The sequence below is a fragment of the Aricia agestis genome, chromosome 8, assembly GCF_905147365.1.
Source record: "Aricia agestis chromosome 8, ilAriAges1.1, whole genome shotgun sequence".
NCBI lineage: Eukaryota > Metazoa > Arthropoda > Insecta > Lepidoptera > Lycaenidae > Aricia > Aricia agestis.
The window spans coordinates 4,713,493-4,736,845 of NC_056413.1; the positions used below are offsets into that span (position 1 = coordinate 4,713,493).

At 37.6% G+C, this 23,353-nt stretch overlaps 1 protein-coding gene across 1 annotated transcript in view; it reads right to left on the reverse strand.

The window, feature by feature from the left end:
• Window positions 1–23,353, reverse strand: part of LOC121729741 (adenylyl cyclase 78C-like) — a 107,544-nt gene that overhangs the window by 82,233 nt on the left and 1,958 nt on the right. The gene's annotated exons all lie outside the window — the stretch shown is intronic.

Sequence of the window (23,353 nt, forward strand, 5' to 3'; positions counted from 1 at the left end):
TCGAAATACTATACTATGGAAGAGTGACTGAGTTAAATGAAAGGTACTTTAAGTAGCTAACTCTCAGTTGGTAGAGCGTCGTTGGCCTAGTGCGTAGACTTTTGGTTTGCACTCGTAGAGGGTGCAGGTTCGATCCCTGGTGGAGGCGTGTACCAATGAGACATTTTCTGATCTCAAGTACATAATACGGACGCTCGTACGGTGAAGGAAAACATCGTGAGAAAACCCGCACATAGTTGGTCCCAGACGTTTTGACTTGTTCTTTCCTCTGGGCTACGCCGACTATATTGCGAGAATGCCGTAATATGTGCTTAGGCAACCATACGGAAATCTTGACCCAGGTACTACAGTGTTTGAGGACTGGTTACTTCGCTCTAAAACACTGTATAAATATTCCACAGCGGCCAAAGGCCTAGTTTTCCAAGTTGGTTGTAACCATAGACTTATAATACCTATATACTGGGTTGTAACCTCAGAACAGGTTGTAACACTCGTGTCGGTCACACAATTTTCTTTGTCCTAGCGCTTTATTTAAGCGGTATCGATGGTAAATGTCTGTTACATCGATGGTAGTTGAGTATGCAATCTGATTACTATAAACTGTGATAGTGGGGTGACACGCGAAGGTCGCGGTTCGAACCCCCGACCCCAACCCCAACAAGGACATCGCTGAATCACTTCACTAGATATGTTTGACAAGCTAAGATTAAGGTAGCTTTCTACTAGAGCTGCATTGCGAAGAGTGTGTGGGGATAGACGAAAAAGGCCGCGAAGGAAGATCTTCCGACCGAGCATGTATCATGCTCGGTCAGGCCGAAGCCCACGTGATTGATTTCAGCTGTCGTATACAGGGTGTAACAAAACTAAGTGATAATACTTTAGGTTGTGTATGTGTTCCTTGTAGAGAGTTTACTGTGAAAGTAGCAGCGCTGAAAGATAAAAAAATATCACTTTTGTATGGGCACGCGCCCCGAGCGTCACAAGTTTCCCCATACAAAAGTGAAAAAAAATTTTGTTCTTTCAGCACTGCTACCTTCACAGTGAACTCTCTACGAGGAACACGTACAGTAAAATATTTATCACTTAGTTTTGTTACACCTTGTACATGTATTATATACCGATTACCGACGTACTTAGAAAACTTCGATAGCGCGATGCAGGATTACGGCGATTAATTGTGGGTGCGGTACACAAGTGTGTTTTATGATTCAGTGATTTTTTTTATTGGTGATCAAAAATACATTCCTCGTAACACAGCTCCGGTCGTAATGCAACCTATAGGACTATACCACATTAAAATTTAAACCATGGTATATATTCTATTTATTTATTTATTTATATCAGGCTACATAAATATATAGATAACCCTAATTTTTCATTGTTTTAAGCACTATCGAATTGTCTTCATGATTTATCTTAATCTGTAAAGCGACTTTCGTAATTGTTTGTATTGGTCCAATGGCAGAAAAACATATAATCTTACAACGCCTGTATGTCAGTAGCAACTCATAAATCGCGGGTATTGTGTCAAAATAATGTTTATATGAACGCATTCGGTACAATATAATTACCGACATCAAACGTGTACAAGATGGCTGAAGGAGCCCCCCAAATTTTATGTCCCGCCTTGCCGCTTAACTTTCAATTACTGGAGGGGGCTGACACATATTGCGAACGTCGCAAATCGCGATGGACATTACCGACTAATCGTAATCTAACGGCATCAAGAGATGTTAATATACCATCGAAGAAATTGATTCATATATTATAAGGCATCCATTATACGCTCATGCAAGCGTCAGTCAATTCCGTCAATCATGAATTATGTTTGACTGATGGTGACTGATGGACTGACGCATGTATCCAGATTTTCGTCAATCAGCTTCATGCAACGGTCAGTCACACTCTTACACGGTAGGTTACCCATCAGCCACAGTCATGACTGTGGTAAAAACGGCAGCAAAACCTACCGTCTAATGGATGCCTAAGCAGTTGACGGTCCTGCGCCATTATATTGTCTATTCAATATTAGTCGCGATCTGTCGGCTAGGTTTGACATAACGCAACCAAATTACGCAGATCCGTCATCTGCCTATGAATCAACATCTCTCATAGTACTTTAATTTGATTAGATGTAGAGTTTGATAGCAAGTTGGCGTAGGTTACATGATCAGTTTCTCATCAATCTGGTAAAGATTGACGGAAAACCGATCGTCTGACCCACGGATTGAAGGACTAATCATTTTTTTAGGATTGAATTTTCACCGTGTCGTTGGATAGGTTTTTTTTAAATATTATTAGTTTTCATAGATCATTTTCCGATTTAGGGATCCGTTTATGAAATATTAAGTTTTAAAGTGGAAAATCGTTAGAGTCCAGCAATCCCCCCTTCTATCAGCTAAACGGTTGCTTCTGGAAATGTGAAAAAATTCACGGGAGTAGAAAATATGCTGAATTTAAAAGGAAAACTATCACGGCTATGAAGACTTCATAAGTTTTTGAGTTATAGTCGATCAACTAAAAAAAATTTATTCGGCGAAGTATAAGGGAACTTATCGTTCAAATTCCTTTGAACGTAACTGAGATGATGTTGTTAGTAGTGCAAACACGTCATAAATATACAGTCATTGACCATACAAAAATTATCAAAAACTAGAGGTACTACGGAACCATATATTGCGCGTGGCCCGACACGCACTTGGCCGGATTTAATATGTACTTTTTATTACCATCAATCTGGCGTAAATCACAGATTGACGCCAGATTAATGGCAGATTGATCGTGTAACCTACGTATATGGAGGCTATCACCTATGTCAAAATGTCTCTGAGTGTAAAATAAGTAAGTAAATAATTACTCTTGCGGCCACCCCTTGTAACCCCGTATTTTGAGCTCTGATGATCTATAAATATTTTTGATTACGAAATAGTTTTTACTAGCCATAAGCCCAGTTTTAATCTTTCCTTCAGTGTTGTTGCTTTGATGTTTGGATAATTTAATTTTAGTATTGTACCAATGCATGCAATGTAATTTATAGACATAATAAACAAGATAGCAAGATTGAATGTACTGTCACTTCTTGGTGGAAATTTATCTTCAATTAAATAATTATACACTTTCCTTGCACTTATTCCACTTTATTTTAATACATATTTATTACAAAATTGTGAATACACGATCGATTTCGAAAACCACACCTGATGATGATTTTTTCGAAATCGGTCATGTATTTAACAATTTTGTAATAAATATATTAAAATAAAGTGGAATAAGTGTGAGGAAAGTGTATAATTATTTAATAATAAGCAAGGATAGCATCAATAACTCAGTATTAGAGGCACTGTATTTCACTATTATTTCACCGGAACACCACGGTAGCACAACTAGTTGCCGCTACCAACAAAAATAGAGATTAGAGATAGAACGCAACGAAACGGACTGCAGTCAGTCAAAATGCAGTGGGTTATATGGCCTGAATTCACTTTGATTTGTGATAAGTGAAGGTGATTATTGCAGGTGATTAGTTAACAGGAGAAAGAAGTGTGGACAGCGACTGATTAGTGCAAGTCCTTGACTTTCTCCTAATCACTATTCACCTACACTAATCACCTGCACTCGCACTAATCAAAGTTCGGTCACGTCTTAATGTGTGATAGTGGCTAGTTTCGATAGCGAAGTTAGATGTCAAAAAATGGGTTTTGACCACTTTGACGCATCGCCTCACAACTCACAAGCCTCCTCCCAACGCGAAGTCGCGTGAATCTAGGAAACGCCATAAAACGCGTGAAAAGGGTAATTATATTTTATTAGGCTCAGTCGCCGACAACTCACTGTCACATTCAACCTTATGACCTGGTACTATGGTTCAAAAAGGCATGGCATGTGACAGCCCATGTAAACCGGCAGCTACATTAAATCTTTACGGAGGCCTATTTGTTCGAATCACTTTATTCGCACAAGTAGTCCCCGCAGCGTACTCGCGTATCTTTATTTCCAATTCGAACCGTTAGTTCTAAATTGTATATTTTGAACAAAGCTGCAAAAATTATATCGGATACAATTATAATTATTAAGAGTAGGTTCACACGGCACAATCCTGCATGTTTTTTTGCAGTATACAATATACGTCTTAAGGCGATCACTTACCTCAATTCCAAAACGACAATCTTGCACACAACCGAAGTCATGTACGCATCGCAATAAGATTCATTCTAGTTTAGCATAAAATTGTAGTTTCGAGAGGCGGATCTTCTCTATCTTTGGAAATAACTATTATGAAACAAAATTGTTCGGTTCAAACCTTTTTAATATAGATTCACTAACAATTTATTCAAATAAAATGTATGTTATCCTAGTTAATACTTATATTTCGATGATAAAGATTTTTGTCGGAGGTGAACTTGTAAATTAATTACAGCCAACGTATTAGGTTTTATTAAAATGTTTATGATTTAAACCCTTTTAAATAGTGTGCAACAATTTTGTTTACATTTCGTTATTATATTGGAACTAGGTAAACCGGGAGTCAATCAATAACAAAATGGGGTGTGTCCTCGCCTTAACATTCATACGCCGATTGTACTGCAACAAATCGTGCAGTACAATATTTTTTTTACCTACATAACATGGCATAAACATTTTCGTAATATTTCTTTGATATTATTTATTAATCAAAGCAACAAAGTTGTATATACAATACAATATTATAAAAATTTGCCTTAGTTAATGGAATCAGGCGTTACTTTGTGGAAATCCATAGTTTAAATTTAGTTTGTTATTATTTTTAGCAATATTCCGCGAAAACAACTTCCACCTTTAAGTAAATGAGTGAGTGTACGCATAGGCATGCGTACAGTACGGACGTTGTTCACTTAACGGACGTTGTTCGTAGAGTCCACATCCTGAGGATGCTCCGGTGTTGGGGCGAAACGCGTGTCGAGATTTTCAACCTGCATGGTGGTGAGAGGCCTTGCACGGATTTGCCAACATTATTGCTTGTGTGGTGGTGGTGTTTGCAAGTTCTTGCATGCGAGTGTACGCATAGGCAGTCTGGGAGGAGGGAGGTGCTGTACGCATGCCTATGCGTACACTCACTCATTTACTTAAAGGTGGAAGTTGTTTTCGCGGAATATTGCTAAAAATAATAACAAACTAAGTTTAAATAATTTGCCTACCTTCTTAGGTAACTAGTAGGTACTTAACCTTGTTATATTATAATGAAGGTAGGGTTGCCTGGAGTTATCATATTAGAAAACATGGCGCCTGCGAACCCTATTGTGTTAGATGCTCTTAGTGGGTCTTCCCTGAACGTATTATAATATGTATGGTATGTATGTATTATCTAGAGACATTTATATTAATACTAGCTGTCCGGGCAATCGTTGTTTTGCCATATAAAGTATTTCGCCTATATTATTTTATTGAAGTGACTAAATTAGCTTTGTCCACACTGTGCCTTTTTTTTGTTCATCAAGTGCATGCGTTATAGCGCAGTCAACATCGCACGTGAGGCATGCCCGCGACGCTATGACACTTTTCTTTTCAACGTGACGCATTCAATTGACGACCTCTGTGGCTCAGTGGTGAGCGCGTTGGTAGCTCAAGCCGGGGGTCGCGGGTTCGAATCCCGCCGACGGAACAAAAAGTTTTCAATGTTCCCGGGTCTGGATGTGTATTAAATATGTGTATGATATAATAAAAATCTTAAATATATGTATAGCATAAAAGTATTAAATATATTTCCGTTGTCTGGTACCTGTAACACAAGTCCTTTAGGTACTTAGCACGGGGCCAGACTTTTTAAATTAAAAAAAAAAATATATTGAATATGCCAAACGAAAGTTGAATAAAAAGATGATGACGAAAATTGAAGATGAAATTGCATAGTGTGGACTGTAGCCATAGCTATAGCAACGTCCATCGCTATCCCGTCGCACAAACAATGGTAGCCGTCAGTCTCGAGTTGTAATAATTTACTATTATTTATTCAACAAATGCACTTATCCATATAGTCTATTGATAAGTGCATTTGTTGAATAAATAATAGTAAATTATCTAGTCTAGTTAATAATCAAAGATAATAATATAATAACTAATAAGGCTGCCTTTCCACCAGATCTGAGCAGAGATGTGTTGCGAGGAATGTGTTTTTGAAAACCAATAGAATCGCTTCATTGACGTGACTTTGCCATGACATCGCTCAGCGCGGCGATGCTATTGGTTCTCAAAAAATATCCACAGCCGAACATATAACCTCCTCCTTTTTGGAAGTCGGTTGAAAATACATTCCTCGTTCGCTCCGCTCAGCTCTGGTGGAAACGCAGCCTAAAAGGGGAAATATTTGTTTGTTAGCATATGCGCTCCAAAACTACTGAACACTTGGACAGTTTTAATAAGAATTTATAAAGTTGTGAAATTTCAACTGTGTAGCTGTCGCGGTTTTGGAGCTACAATCTGGTGACAGACAGACAGACGGATGGGCATACAAGCAGCGAAGTATAATATGTAATAGAGTTCCGTTTTAATATTTGGGTACAAAACCCTAAAATTTAATAAAATAACTGAGATAACAAGAAATTTTAATTATAACAAAAAATTATATTCGTAAATTGTAGCTGTCTAGCGCACGACTGGTTTTGAAAAAACATAATATAATTTTCCTGCTGTATTTAAAAATCACTGACGTTTTTAAAAACACGTGAAAAATAAACAAAGTAGAAAATTAAAGTAATTAAGAGCAGACAGAACATAAGGTAATTTAATCATACACACAAGTATATTGGGTAGATGTACTTGTGTTTATGATTAAATGACACGTAGTTTATTGGTATCGCAGAATCTGAGAAGTTAATTCATAAGCACATGGAGGACCTACGTAATTCGGTCGCACTATATTAAATTCAGCCATTACGTCACGACTGTGGTCACGACTAAAATCGAATTGACATAACTCCACCAAAATATGATCATGCCAACCGATTTATAGTGATGATCTTGAAAGAAATTGATCCGTATGAGTATAAGGATCAATTTTCTACATGGTACACAATTTTATTATGTAATTGATAGATATGCAAGTGCGTAGTTTAGCCGTAAGACCTACAGGTTGAAAAACACTACAGTATAGAGTCCAAACTAAATTCACACACCACACCCAAACGAAAAGCCGTCACAAAAGGATAATTCTAACTTAGCTGGGGATTATTTGAAACAAATTACCTCAAAGTGCGGTTTCTTGTATCAAGAGGTTTATAACGGGACACCAGGTAAGCCGTATTCAGTTGACGATCAAAGCTAGTATCGAGCCGCAAATATCGAGTGCCTCATCGATTTTGAATAATTACGACGTTTTAATGTGAAGTTTTTGAATTAGGGCCCAAATTGGTAAATAATAATAATAGCAAGTCTGTTTAATTTAGGAGGCAGCAACGTTGCCTGTTAGTAAGCACTACTATTGAGTGTTGGAGAACTTGTTGGAAAGAAGATAAACCAAAGGCCACCTCAAACGACAAACCTGAATTAGCATTGTGATGTTATTTGAGCTTAGTACCTGCTGACCTCAGGCTGTGATTTTCTCGAAGTCCAAAGAAAGGAAAATTAGCCCAAAATACAAAGTTTCCGAAGCGCCTAGATAGATAATTTTCTTCTCCCCAAAACTTTTAAATTACTTACAGGACTTTCATAAAATTACTTGCAGATATTGCAAAAGTTATTACTTATTATAATAAAAAAGGATGTTCTTGTTTAAGCTTAAGAGAAATAAGAATGTTTATGGTCAAACCGTAAAAGATTTGCTCTTATTGGTTTCTATGGAGTTCCGTGCGACGTGTCATGAACGCACAAAGACAAAAAAGTCACACTCTTTCTTGTCTTCCCCAAAGTCAATGACTAAAACAAACTATTGGGGAGTGCGTTTGCATAAGCACTATAAAACAAATTTATCGCGCCTCGAGTGATATACGAGCAATCGAATAAAAGTCCCCTTCCCTACCGCAGGGACCCGATGTCAGCCAAATGAAGGTAGGGGACTAATCCCCTAATAAAGTATCAGGCTAGCTTGGCTAAATACACTGAAGTGTAAGTAAGAAAGAACATACGTATGTACTATGTGCCATCGAGGAAATTGATTCAAAGTCAGTTGACAGACCCACGTCATTTGGTTGCATGTCAATTCAATGGTGTGTACTCGTAATCTGTCGGCTGGGTTTAACGCGACCAAATTACGTAGGTCTCCCGTCTGCCTGTAGATTACCTTCTCAGATAGTAAATTACAAAAACAACAACTTTTACGTAAAAGGTATCGAAACAACAACAACTTTTACGCAAAATTAGAAATCATATCGCAACTTTTCGTCATCGGTTTCGCAATTTTGTTTTTTGTTCGATGATGATGGTATAATATTTTATACTAGCTGTTGCCCGCGACTTCGTCCGCGTCAGCAAAATAGAATAACAAAGATAATAAAAAAGTGAAATATATCTTCCTCCTTTTCGGAAGCTGGTTAAAAGTAGCCTAAGTTATTCCTTACTACATCAGCTATGTGCCTAAAAAAGTCCCGTCAAAATCGCTCCAGCCATTTCAGAGGTCGGAACAAACAGACAGACAGACATACAGACAAAAATTGTAAAAAATGTTGTTTTGGTGTCTGTACCCTATATACATTCATATGCATTTAGTAAAAAAGTTTCAGTTCCTTTGTGGTGAGAGTGCCGACTCAAGTTTTATCCATCTTCGAGGTGGAGGAGTTCTGGCCCGCCGGTGTAGTTTACCGGAGGTTCCGGGGGAGGCTCCCGAACGAAGCGCGCATCACGTCGCCGAAAGAGACTTTACGTGATAAAGTGTAGTGTGTTTGTGTGTGTGAATGTGTAAATAATATATGTTAGGATAAAATTGTTCGGCGTGCATCCGTTGTCGGATTGCCATAACACAAGTTTTTACTTAGCATGGGATTAGACGACGTGATGTACGCTACCTAGCTTTTATACTATTGTATATTATTGTATGCTTAATAAAGAATTTGAATTTTGAATTTGAATTTGAATTTAAAATAAGACTGGGGCTTCTGAACTTGAACCTGCCATAACCAATATGTCCTATACAAAAGCAGTCGCAAAAATAGTACTTAAAATACGTTATACAAAAAAGTTTAATAATCATTTCGTCGACGACCTCTGTGGCTCAGTGGTGAGCGCGTTGGTAGCTTAAGCCGGGGGTCGCGGGTTCGAATCCCGCCGACGGAACAAAAAGTTTTTCAAAGTTCCTGGGTCATGGATGTGTATAAAATATGTGTATCATATAATAAAAATCTTAAATATATGTATAGTATAAAAAGTATTAAAATATATATATCCGTTGTCTGGTACCTGTAACACAAGTCCTTCAGGTACTTACCACGGGGCCAGACTGACGTGGTGTGAAGCGTCGATAGATATTATTATTATTATTTCATAATAGAAGCTTATAAAGTTTTGCTTGAAATATTTTCGAAAGCTGTCGCTCGCAGCGCAATATTTCCCGGCGAAGAGCCAGTCCACACGGCGCGTTGCGTCAGCGTTGCGTCGACGCAGCGCTGCCGTTGCGTTGTTTTACATACAAATAACCAAGGTGTTCACACGGCGCGCTGCGTCGTCACAACGCACACATGACGGACAGCAGCCCCCGAGACGAAGCGGGGTGTTGACGTTAAGACTGTTTCTTAATATCGCTGCGATGACGCAGCGCCCGTGTGGCCGGCTATGCGTCAAACGGCAGCGCTACGTCGACGCAACGCTGACGCAACGCACCGTGTGGACTGGCTCTAATACACATAGCTTCAGCTTTCCGTTAATAATAGCGATTAGAATTTTATCATGTAATCTTGTTGCAGCGTTGTTTATTTATAACTGTGGCTTTATCTACATTCGAGATAATCTAGAAACTTCCATTGGCGGTTAGTGGACAAACAATAAAACTTTCTAGAACTTTTCTTGCTGTAATTTACTGGGCGGAAATTTTATGTGGTGACAGGACCTTTTAAGTGAGAATCAAATACAGGAAAGAGATGAAATTAATTATGTAAGTCCTGTAAGAAATTACCTAAGTGCTGCTTTTTTGATGGCTGAAAATTGCCTTTAATAATTTCTACACTATAAATTATAATAGACATTGACATAACGTGATATTTGCAAATTGCGATGCCTGCAAATTGCCATGCCACCGTACGCGTCATACGCGCCGCATAAAAATTGCGGCGCGTACGGTGCGGACGAATGTGCGAGGTTTAGCCCCAATTTCACCAACGACCGTTAAAGTTAACGCTCGAATTAGTATCACGTTACCTCTTTCGTTTTTCTTATGAATGAAAGAGAAGACATGACATTTTAACAAGCTGTTAACACTAACAGACGTTGGTGAAATTGGGGCTTAACATCATTACACACAACGAATTGTAAAATGCGCCGAGTTTGGCGCGAGCTGATAAATTTGCGATCAACTTTATATCGAATCTTCTACACTTTTGACGTGTGCCGAAATAATCGAATGCAGTTCGATAGTTTCGGCACACAGTGGCACACGATTGTCTAATCACCCTGTTAACTTTTCTTTTTCTAAGTATCTAGACGACAAAATTTTGGGTTCCCATCTTCAGTCAACTGCCTAAACATCGAACCCGCTAAAGCCATTTTACACCTAAAGCGACAAGTAATAAGAATCAATTAGGTGGATTCCCGCTGGGCAGTAATGGCCGCCTCCTACGGCGCGTCGCCGACTAATTGTCACTCCCCCCGCACCCCCTAACCCCGCGGAGTTGGTGATTAACAATTACCACCGTATGTAAGCCGAAGGCTTAGTTGTCCACCACAAGAATGTCATATTGATTTGATCATTAGTTCCATCATTATCTACCAGGCTTCTTACTCGTAATCTGAGTTCTTGCAGCTGACGAAATAAAGATGAGAAAGTCTCTGTAGGGGTATTATATATATATATATATATATATATATATATATATATATATATATATATATATATATATATATATATATATATATATATATATATATATATATATATATATATATATATATATATATATATATATATGGCAGTACGGCCAGTCATCGGGTGTAAGTGCGCGCGATTAGTTGCGCCCAATAAATATTCAATATATTATCTCTGATTATCATTCCCGTCAGGGATCTCCTAAATCTCTTTATTAGATAAGAAAGATAACTCCCCACTCAAAGTTGCGAATGATGACAACAACCGCCCCAACAAGCCTGCCAATTTCTATCAGAGTTCAGATTAGGAGTATTATTTTCGTACCCCAAAATATGTGAGTCGAGCATATGTATAATGTATATCCTACGCCAGGGATGGCGAACAGTGGCACGTGACGTAAAATTTGGAGCACGCGTCTAGCACAAAAGCACCAAATTAAGCAAATTTTGAAAAAAAATTTTAATGGCACGTTTATAACTTCTTTATAAAGATTTCTTTAGAAAAAGTGCACGGTAATACGAAAAGGTTCGCTATCCTTGGCCTACACCATACATATATAAGTAATTGTGGCAGCTCTACATTGTCATGTTACAAGTTACAACTCAGCAACGAAGCGATGGTGATTATACAAGTTGAATTAGACATTGAGGAAGTGCGATAAATTATTCGAATTCGCATTCGCAAAACTGACTCCTGACATTATAGAATATAGCCCAAGACTCCGTGAAATACCGTAAAAATTTTATAAGTGTCAGAAGTTTGTTAGAGCTACACAACATACTGGTAGCAGTCGTGAAGTTAGGGTGATAGTAAATTTAGCAGCTGGTAAGGAAATATATTATCCTTATCGCGTGATCTGATTAGGTCTTTAGAAAGGACCGAAAAAGACTACTGGGCTACTTTTAGCACATGGTGTGGATGGAGATTAGAGACGAATAAAAATATATAAAGCTTGACCACTTACCTAAAAAGTTTTTAGAAAATAACAGTTCGCGGGCTCTTGGTGTATTAAGAAACCTCTGTTTTACACACTGTATACTCGCAATTCGTTTCAATAATTACCTTTGTATTTACAGCAATAAAGCCCAGCGCGAAAACAACTTTACGGCCTGTTTTACTCGGGTACAGGATTCATTAATTAAATACGAGTACATACATTTGATTTACTTTTCCCTATTCACCTAAATTAGATTAGTTAGGAACGATCATATATTCTGGCAAGTTCTATAAAATGTTTCTGTTACTGAGGTGCGAAAAAAACATAGCAAGTTTCATATCATTTAAAAACTTTCGAGAATCAAGATCCAAAGGTGGTCCCTGCGTCAGAAAAGGCTCCGACCATCACTATTCTTTCAAAAAAAGCATCGCCATTTTATGCTATTGCTGTTTGCGGTAGTGAGATAAAAATAGTATATGTTTATTCCCAGATTTGTAACGTGCACAAAAATAAAACGGTCCATGCAACGCGTGTTGCCATGACAGAGGGAAATAGGGAGAAAGTACCTATCAAGATCAGATACATTTAGAAAGAGTGTTATTTTTATGACATAGCTATCTCTACCTATCTTTATACACACTTAATACAAACGTTACCCCGTGAAAGATCAGTTAAGAGGCATGCACGGTCGTAAAGGTACCGAGTGCTCTGTAATTGCAAGTACAGAAGTTTCCTTTGTTTTGTTACGTGCACGACATTACCGCGTCTGCACAGACTAACCATATTCTCCTATATAAATGTAACATTCATGCAGTTTCGTTTCTTGTTCGATCCAGTCCGATTCAAATACGAAGTTTTATTTTCATTTTTAATGAACGACGAAAGAATTCATTTGAAGTTGGTTTGATATTTTATAAGAATGTTATAATATCTATAGCTTGATAGAAAACGGACTGATCTTCCGTTTTCTAACAAGGAACTAAATTCGGAACTGAGCCTCTAGCCAATACGTTTTCTTTATCGCTTCTTTATTGAATCACCCATTAGCTATGTCCACACTATGCGCTTCCATATTCCGTATTCCAGAAAAAAAAACAAAGCGAAATGGCGAAAGTTTTGGATACGTTCAGAACGCATGCGTCTCAGGCATGCCTCACGTGTGCTGTTGACTGCGCTATAACGCATGCCATTGATGAACAAAAAAAGGCACAGTGTGGACATAGCTATTGAAATCATAAAGTTAATATTACCTATTACCGATAGGTAATATTAACTCTATGATTGAAATGCATGGAACTTTCGACTCGTGTAATGTCAATTCCTTACTTTTTATTCCTTATTCTATAAAGATGTGATAAAGAAAACGTCTTGGCTAGAGACTCTGGATCGTAACCGTATCACATCCGCCTCGAGCCGTGAGTATAACGACTCTCCGATTGCTAACTGACGATTCTATCAAACCAGGCGATTGCGTTACGATCCCCATTAGATTGCGTTCTGTAGTCGATACGGTTACGATGTCAAATCGATTTGTATATCGAAGTAGCAGAATCCGAGTACAGATTTAGCCGTTAACGTATTTCTATCTTTACGTTTCTTCGCTCCGGTACAAGATTTGTTTCGCTAAGGTGGTAGTGCTTTAATATGGTTTCAAGTTTGTGACCTGTGACAAACTGATTAGAAGATTCGGTTCGGTTTCTTGTTTGTGAACACTAATAATAGTTGAGGAGCGGAAGAGGGGATTTCGGGACAAGCTCGAGCGTGTCAGATAAAGCTTATATACGCTCCCGACACGTGTCTAGTTATCATGGTATAGAAATCAGATTTCTCAACTGGTGGGTTATTTTTTTTTAAATATTGAAATGTCATCTGATCTGTCAGATTAAGATAGGGGATATTTAGTATACCCCAAAGAAGCTTCCATATAAAGCACTGACGATTCAAAGGTTAGGTTAGCCTGTATTTTGTTTAAAATATAAAAAAAAGCTTCCTAATTTCCCAACTAAGCTTCGCAAATATTTTATTTTGCACTAAACTAAATGATTTAGTCCTTGTTGTCTAAAATATATTTATAATTACCTTAGTAAGCAATTTTCTGGATATATTTTCTTTTACATACTTTAAAATGGCTGCAGTTTCTGAACCCACCGCTAAAATAAAAAACGCTCTTATTATTTTTTTATCAGTTTTACCTAATGTAAAAAACCTACTAGGTGTCCATGACGCTCGAGTGACTACAAAAATAGCACCCTCCCCTGCCCTACTATAAGTAGTGTCCGGGCCGAAGTTTTAACCCCATTTTGTCAAAATAATAATATTTATTTTGTCTTTAAGTGAAAATCAGGGCAGACATATGGACAAAATTTAAAGAAAAAAATACATGTGGCATTCGGGGACTGCGGCGGTAAAGCTATTGAATAGCATTTTTTATCAACGTATGCAATTATAATTCGCACGTCTATTCGCCGGTCGGAGAGGGGTTTGTTAGGTTTTATCGTTACGGAATTTCTAAAGATAAAGCAGTCAATCCAAATATGCAAATTTATTTCTTGCATCTTTTCTTTAATTTTCTTAATGAAAATTTACATACCCAGGTCCAGGTTATCACCGATTGAAATACGTCATAAAAGTTACTGCGAATCATAATGCAATAGGCGGCTAACAATGAGCAATAAAACAGGCAATTGTAATGCCGAGTTCATTATGGCGATAATTTTAATGGCGTTTTTATGTGACCCGTAACTAACACCTTTACATTCAGATAATCAGGAGGCTTATACGTTTTCTTTATCACAGTAATAATATACACTTTTCGTGCACTTTTTCCACTTTTATTAATTAACAATTACCTATGTTTTACACGATCGGTTTCGATAAAATCATCATCAGGGTTTATCGCGTCTTTATTGAATCGCCGCTCAAAAATGTATGGAATCGACATAAGTTTCGATAATATGAAGTTGACGTACGACTCATGACATGTCATGTCAATTACGTACATTTTGATCGGCGATAAATAAAAAGAAGAGGCTTGGCTAGAGGCTCAGATACATACAGCAGAGTAGATAGAACTAAAGAGTAGGTACCTCGACTTCATACGGGCAAATATACGCGAGTTTGTTGCGACTGTCACTTTCAACATGTTTCTCAATAATGAGTAACGCATTAGTACGACGCGGCCCGGCCGATATGACATACTACGTCAAACGTATTTTCAAGATCTCTTCTGAGTCGGCCTACTCGTTAGTTCTGTTTACTCCATAAAGTTAATATACCTAGCGGGATAGAGCAACAATCTCGAGCTGTCAAACGAAACCGAAATTGGTTTTCATCTGTGTGAAAAATATGTGTACGTATACACTTACACAAGCATGATTGAACATGAATTCTATGAGATTAAATTGTCAACGTGCGGCACGTGCCGACTGGACGTCAAAAAAAGAGTGCTGACGTCATGTATCACACGTCTCTTTTTACCACGCAGTGTTACTGATAGTGACATCTCTCTTGCTCAGGCCTTTGTTTCTCTATTCCGCTAGGTATATTAACTTTATGGTCAGCCTACTCGTTAGTTCTGTTTACTCATGGACGAGTACCATACATGTGAACATAAGTTACTTCATTTTGCATACTCCAAGTTCACGCTAATCAAATACTTAAAATACAAACTTTTCTTTAATTAAGTACCTAAAATAGCAAAAGATTTCTTAAAAAATATATTTTGCAGTGTTTTTTATACATATTTAACACTCACTTAAAATAATAATTTGAAGATGATTCTAAAATATTTTTAATGTAAGCTTTGAATTTGTGTCTGAAGAAATATTATTATATGTCTGTTGTAATTTCATAACACTTAATATTTTACGTGGGAATCTCGCGACGAATGAATAATTAAGTGAAATATTTACTCTTCTTATCTTACTTAAAAATGTTCCCACTTAAAATTTTATTTAAAAATACATATATAATCCATACTAATATTATAAATGCGAAAGTATCTCTGTCTGTATGTCTGTCTGTCTGTCTCGCTTTCACGCCAAAACTACTGAACCGATTGCAATGAACATTTGTACACAGTTATTCTAGAGTCTGAGAAAGGACATAGGCTACATTTTGATGTGGGAAAATATCTTATTTCCATGAAAATATCGATGAAAATGAATTTGCATTGCGCGTGGCCAGCGCTCATCCCGGGGGTCCTGGGTTCGAGTCTCGCAGGCGGAACAAAAAGTTTTCAATTTTCCTGGGTCTTGGATGTGTATTAAAATAAAATTTCAAAAATCTTAAATATATTTTATGTATAATATTATAAAAAATCCAGAAATATATCGATGCAATGAATATTTTAGTTCTAATACGATTCAACAGATGGCGTTTTATTTTTTACTTCATTGTAACATAGAACTAATCATATTTATTAGTTATTATGTTTTTGTTTATAGTTTTTAATACGTTAGAATATTATGTTTAATAATATTATCACTTGGTATAATAATAATCAATCTATCTTAAGAACTCCTACTGCATTTCTAATATATGTGACAAGTTGACAACAGAAGGCGCTCTAAAATAAAGGAGTTCAAGTGTACCGTGTCGGCCTATATTCCATCCAGAAAATATATCAATGCAATCAACATTTTAATTCTAATATATGAAAACAGATGGCGTTTTATTTTTTACTTAAATATATTTTATGTATAATATTATAAAAAACCCAGAAATATATCGATGCAATGAATATTTTAGTTCTAATACGATTCAACAGATGACGTTTTATTTTTTACTTCATTGTAACATAGAACTAATCATACTTATTAGTTATAGCTGTTGCCCGCGACTTCGTCCGCGTGGACTTCAGTTTATAAAGCGCGATTTCAACAAAATTAGTGTCAAAAGCTTTTATTAAAAAAAACCCTGGTACCCCTTAAATCAATACAGCTGTGTAGTGTGCACACAATAAGTATTTCTTTTTTTATATTAAACTTTTTATTTTATGCCAAATTTTAAAGCTTATTTAGCCCCCCAATTACACAACTTTACCCATAAACTATTTATCATTGATAGGTTTAAGGTTACGTCACTACACAGATAAAGTACTGAGTTATTTTATTAAATAGCTGTAACCGTAACCGTAACCGTAGAATAAACCGTAGAATAGATATAACAATCGAAAAAAATCTAAACTTAAATGTAAGATGATACCACCTCTTATAGAAAGACTTTTGAGCAAGCGTCAGCGTGATGTAGAAGACGCACGGTGCCATCTATTATGATTTTTTGGAACTAACTTAATTTGAACAAATTCGCATTTTCACCCCCTGATAACCCTTTTTTTCAGTAAAAAAAAGTAGCCTATGTCCTTTCTCAGGCTTTAGACTATCTGTATACAAAATTTCATTACAATTGGTTCGGTAGTTTTGGCGTTTGGCGTTAAAGCGAGACTGACAGACAGACAGACAGAGATACTTTCGCATTTATAATATTAGTATAGATTATGTGCACATTGCACAGCTGTTTTTGGGTATTTTGATTAATAAAGGGCCGCGCTACACCGGAATGGCAGCGGCGAGGCGAGCACTTTCAGCGCTGCGATTTTGCTGTTTGATATGGAGCTACTTTAAATCCCAACAAAACTTGGCTGACTACGGTACCCTAAAGCGGAACCCTAACCAGCAGATTTTTTGTATATTGGTAGGTTACTAACTAGAAACCTTTAACTTTATATAACTAAATTAAGAGTAACGTTGTCCTACAAATAAAACAGTCCATATTTTAGGATCATCAATTCAGAGTATGAAATTCTTTCTATCTCTGTTAGCTACCACTTTCGAGATTTTTCGCAAATAAAAATGTTGCTCGTCTTATCAAAATGAAACTACTCCCAAAAATTTGCTTGATAGTAATAAAAAAAGGTGTTTTAGGGCTCCCGTACTATTCCCTTGAAACAAAAAGATCTTTATTATTTTTATTTTATTGTAAAACAACGCCATACGGTCACTGGTCAGTGCCCAGTGGCTTTAGTAATAACCTGTCACTACAATTCCATCATCGTGCAAGCTAACAGCCGGACAACGTCCGAAGTGACGTGGAAGTTGACTCAGGTAGTGAGGTCGCTACGCCGTAGGCCGCTACGCCGTAGACCACTACGCCGTAGACCACTACGCCGTAGACCACTACGCCGTAGACCGCTACGCTGTAGCGATACGACAGGTTATTTGTCGCTACGAACAATCATTATAATCTCTTCGTTTTTTTTGCCAGAGAGTTAGAAATTGGCCAAGTGCGAGTCTGATTCGCACATGAAGGGTTCCGTAGACTAGAACATATTTTGATATCGAGTAAAAATTATAAGAGATAAATGATAGCGTTTTTGTATTGGCTTACATATTTATTTCATTTTGTTTTTAGTGTTTGTTGCACAATAGTTTTGCGTTAAGTTTTCAACTGTCTAGCTGTCGCAGTTCTTGAGTTAAAGCCTGGTGACAGACGGACCGACGCGATGATCATCTGGACAGAGAGCAAATACCTACGTTTTACGTAGTTTTGACCCTTTGAGTATGGTACCCTAAAAAGAGATAAAATATACCTTATTATATTTAATTGAAATATTTTTGACGGAATATAATTGTACGCGAATACATTATCCTTTGAATAAAATGTAATAAAATGTAATAAAATATAATAAGAATTTGCTTACGTTAGTATTTTTGTCTGGACAAAATATATTTTTACAATAAAAATTAATGTATATTTCTTGGAATTCAAATATCTAGAATCCAGTGCAGTTTAATAATTCAAAATTTTAATTTATATGAATTGTACAGTATTTGACATTTGCGCGAAAAGATGGATGGAGAGTGATAGTGAAATTAGACAAGGATGCTATTTACTCTTAGCTTAAGCTAAGTTTGGATGAACCTACCAATTTTATTAGGAAGAAATAACCACGCCTAAAAAATCAAGGTCACATGAACTTTGGGAAGATTCATTTGTTTTGTTTTTATCTAGATCAAAATAGATGAAAACATTGTATTGGTAAAGTTTTCACCTACGCCTATGACCGGTGAGATGGGACATAAGTTATGACAGTAATATATGGGGCAGTGAACTAATGCCATAACAATAAAACTAATAACTGCCCTGAGCTGACTGACGCCGCTCTGTTGCCGGGCGGAGATGTGTTGAGGAGTTGACGATGTTTACTTTAAAACCAGTTTACAGTAGGTGTACATTTAGTTCACACTGCAATGTAATTAACCAGTTAAGAGCCGGAAAACTCGTAAACCATCGTAAATAATTTACAAATAACCGGCGTAAAAAACTCGCAAAGAACCGGCGTTAAAAACTTACAAAGAACCGGCCTAAGAAACTTGTACAGAACCGGCATCAAAACCTTACAAAAACCGGCGTAAGAAACTTGTAAGGAACTGGCATAAATACTTACAAAAAACCGGCAGAAACTCATCAAGAACCTGCCTAAGAAACTTTCAAAAAACCGGCGTAAAAACCATACAACGAACCGGCATAGGAATTTCGCAAAGAACCGACGCGGCGTAAGAAACTCGCAATGAACTGGCGTAAGAAATTCGCAAGTAATATGAAAGGTATGTAGTTGATGCTGTCACATCACGGGCAGGGGGGGGGGGAGGGGCGACTGCCCCCCTCTACAAGAGCGATCGGTCGCTAATGCTCACGAGTTTCATACCTAAACGTGCAGCGGAGAGAGTTGCGGGGTGAGAGGGGAGGCATTCGCATTTTCCCAGTTCGCTCTCTCATAATATTTTGTTTTTAATTTTTACCTCACCTTCAATACTATTGTGTTGTGAGCTTGTGAGATACTCATATTATTTTTAAAATCACGAATTCGAAGTCTAGGATTTTCTTAATCTGCCCCGCCCCCCATATAGAATCCTGGCTACGCCCATGGAAGTTATAATTAGTTATTAATATCTTCGAGACCTTTTATTTATATAATTAATTCTGGGTTTATGAATGAAATACAACGTGACATCAATATTTACAGTAATGGTAGAATTTTCCTGTTTGTTTGTTCGTGTAACATATTTACATTTTGGAACTAACTTTACGCACTTTATTGAAAACAACACTGTGCATTTTGACATTACAGTTATAAATTATTTTGTCCTATAAAATATGACACAAGCTTCTGGAAAGCAAAAGGTGTGAACAGTAAGTGGACACACTTGGAAAGCTGTACCATAATAAAAATATACAGTAGTCTACGTTTATGCTGCTGGCGAAGTAGCGCGTATTGTGGCCAAATAATCGCATCGCACTCGCACGTAAAACTTGTGTTGACTTTTTAAAGACACCAATAAGTATGACTGAGTGATATATCTATATATATAAAACTCAAAGGTGTCTGACTGACATGGTAATCTATCAACGCACAGCCCAAACCACTGGACGGATCGGGCTGAAATTTTGCATGCAGGTAGATGTTATAACGAAGGCGTACGCTAAGAAAGGATTTTGATAAATTCTAACCCCAAGGGGTTAAAATAGGGGATGAAAGTTTTTATATAATAATACATCTTAACGCGAGCGAAGCCGCGGGCAAAAGCTTGTTTTACACTAAGGCTTTACACGGTATACCGTACAACCACAATAGAGAAAAACGAACCAGCAGACCGATTTAAAAGTGTTTTTTATTTAATACATTTGACGTGGTATGTCCTATCTACTGACTGCTTTGCTCAGCCGTTCAAAGCATGCCTACAGTGGTACTCGCGCCGATTTGTTAGTTTGTTTGAAGTCGGCCTACTGGTCTGTTATACAGTCTATTGTGGTACAACCACTACACATGAGACATGACATGTTGTGTCACGATTTACGGCAAATTGGTGTTGCTGAAATTGGAAGGTCTTGTTAAATAAAACGTACCCATACTAGACCGTCTGTTTGTTGAACCTTCATGCTAAGGCCGCTTAATTGGTTGAGATGGAAGTCGAGTGACATGGGCTGACATAATAAGGGTAGTAGGTAGACATAATAGTCATTTCCTTATCATACCTGTAAAGTATCCTCTTACCAATAAAAAAACATCATCAAAATCGGTTCACAAACGGCAAAATTATCCGCGATCACACCTCCCTTCAACTCTCATGGCTTCAACTCTCTCTTAATGCAGGTTTTTGATTTACATGCTCCTCTACGTCCTGTGAAATTAAAACACCTTCCTGCACCGTGGCTGTCAGATGAGATTAAGGGCATTATGGCCAAAAGAAATGCTGCCAAAGCTAAATTTAAAAATAACCCTACTGATCAAAATCGTGACAAATACAAACAGCTCCGTAATAGATGCAGCCGCCTGTGCAGGGATGCACAGCGTCGCCATATTCACTCATCGGTTAGTAACGGCGATCCAGCGAAAGTATGGTCATTTCTCAACTCCCTGGGTATCGGAAAAGCAAAGTCCTCTCCCTCGCCGAACCTTGACCTTGATGGCCTGAATCGTCACCTCACTTCTACCTGTCCTATTCCGGCCTCCGTCAAACAGCAGTCCCTAAATGATATTTTACATTCTCCTTCACCTGACCCTCCGCTTTCTCCTTTCGCTTTTAAGCCCGTTACCATCCAGGAAGTTGAGAAATCCATAGCAAGCATTAAATCGAACGCCGAGGGCGTTGATGGCATAAGCCGAAAAATGATCATTCTCAGTTTACCCGTTGCACTCCCCGTACTCTGTCATATTTTTAATTTCTCCCTTAGTTCCAGCACATTTCCCAGTTGCTGGCGCAAAGCTGCAGTTATTCCTATTCCCAAAATCAAATGTCCAACCTTACCCTCTGACTTCCGACCCATTTCCATTCTCCCGTTCCTATCGAAGGTACTCGAGCGCCTTGTTTACCAGCAATTAAATTCTTTCATAAATTACAATGGTTTGCTTAGTCCTTTCCAATCTGGTTTTCGTCCGGGACATAGTACTGTGACTGCTTTAACCAAGGTGACTGATGACATACGCTTTGCCATGTCTAACCAGCAACTTACTGTTCTAGCATTGCTAGATTTCAGTAATGCTTTTAATACCGTGGACTACGACATCCTCATTGCTATGCTAGGTGCGCTTCAATTCTCGGATCCTGTGATGGAGTGGTTTCGTAGCTATCTTGTTGGTAGGCAGCAATGTATACGAATTAATGATCGAATATCTGGTTACTGTGATATTGCAGCTGGCGTTCCTCAGGGTGGTGTCCTATCCCCTCTCCTTTTCTCCCTTTTTATTAATTTCCTCACTCCGCTCCTCACCTGCCTCTTCCACCTCTATGCAGACGATCTTCAAATCTACACCCATGCACCTGCAAATGATTTGAAGTCTGCAATTGCAGCTATCAATATGAATCTTGCAATTATACTTCGTTGGAGCCAGGGCCATGGTCTGATAGTCAACCCCAAAAAGACTCAAATTATTGTTATTGGTAGTTCGAAACAAATAAACCGGCCTAATTATGATACTCTGCCTAGTATTACCTTTAACAATGTAGCCTTACCTTGTAGTAATGTGGCAAAAAACTTGGGTGTATACTTCGACTCCACTTTAAAATGGTCACATCACATTTCTGAAACCTTTTTTTGCGGCGGTGGGCTCACTAAATCGCTTGAAAAATTTACTCCCTGTAAAGACTAAAATCGAACTTGCGCAGATTTTACTTCTACCTATCCTCGACTATGCAGATGTTTGTTTAATAGATCTCAACGAAGCACAACTCAATAAACTCGAAAGATTACAAAACATCTGCATCAGATTCGTATATGGACTGCGCAAGTTCGACCACGTCACTGAATTTCGCCAGAAACTCGGGTGGCTGCCCATCAGACTCCGCCGGGAGGAGCATGTCCTGGTCCTATTATATAATATCCTTAATGATCCCCGCTCTCCCCCCTACCTTAAGGATCGCTTTCAGTATCGTAGTGCAGACCATAAGCGTGTGTTACGATCTGTTCATAATAATAAACTATTAGCACCTTTTACAAAGTCGGGATATTTTGCGGATTCTTTCGCCGTGAAGGCCACTTACTTGTGGAATGATCTGCCACTAGAGATTCGCGAGTCGCAGTCACTAACTTCTTTTAAATCAAAGCTACATATCCATCTGAGGAGTAAGGTCTCTTGCTAGTAATTGCTGATATTAACTGTTTGTTTAATTTTATAATGGGTATAAATGTCTTTATTTATTTAGAATATTATATAATAAGTATGTAATATTACAAGTAGAATGTAAGTCTATAAAATATATTTATTTTAACAATCATTACATTACTTATAGTGTTTTTGCTCAGTTTGATATCCAATTGTAAACTTTATTTATTTAATATTCTTGTCTTTTTTATTTTATTATTATTTATTTTTTATTAATTTAGCTGACGTATTCTTTACCCCGCATACCTACTACTTTTAGTTTAAATTTTCC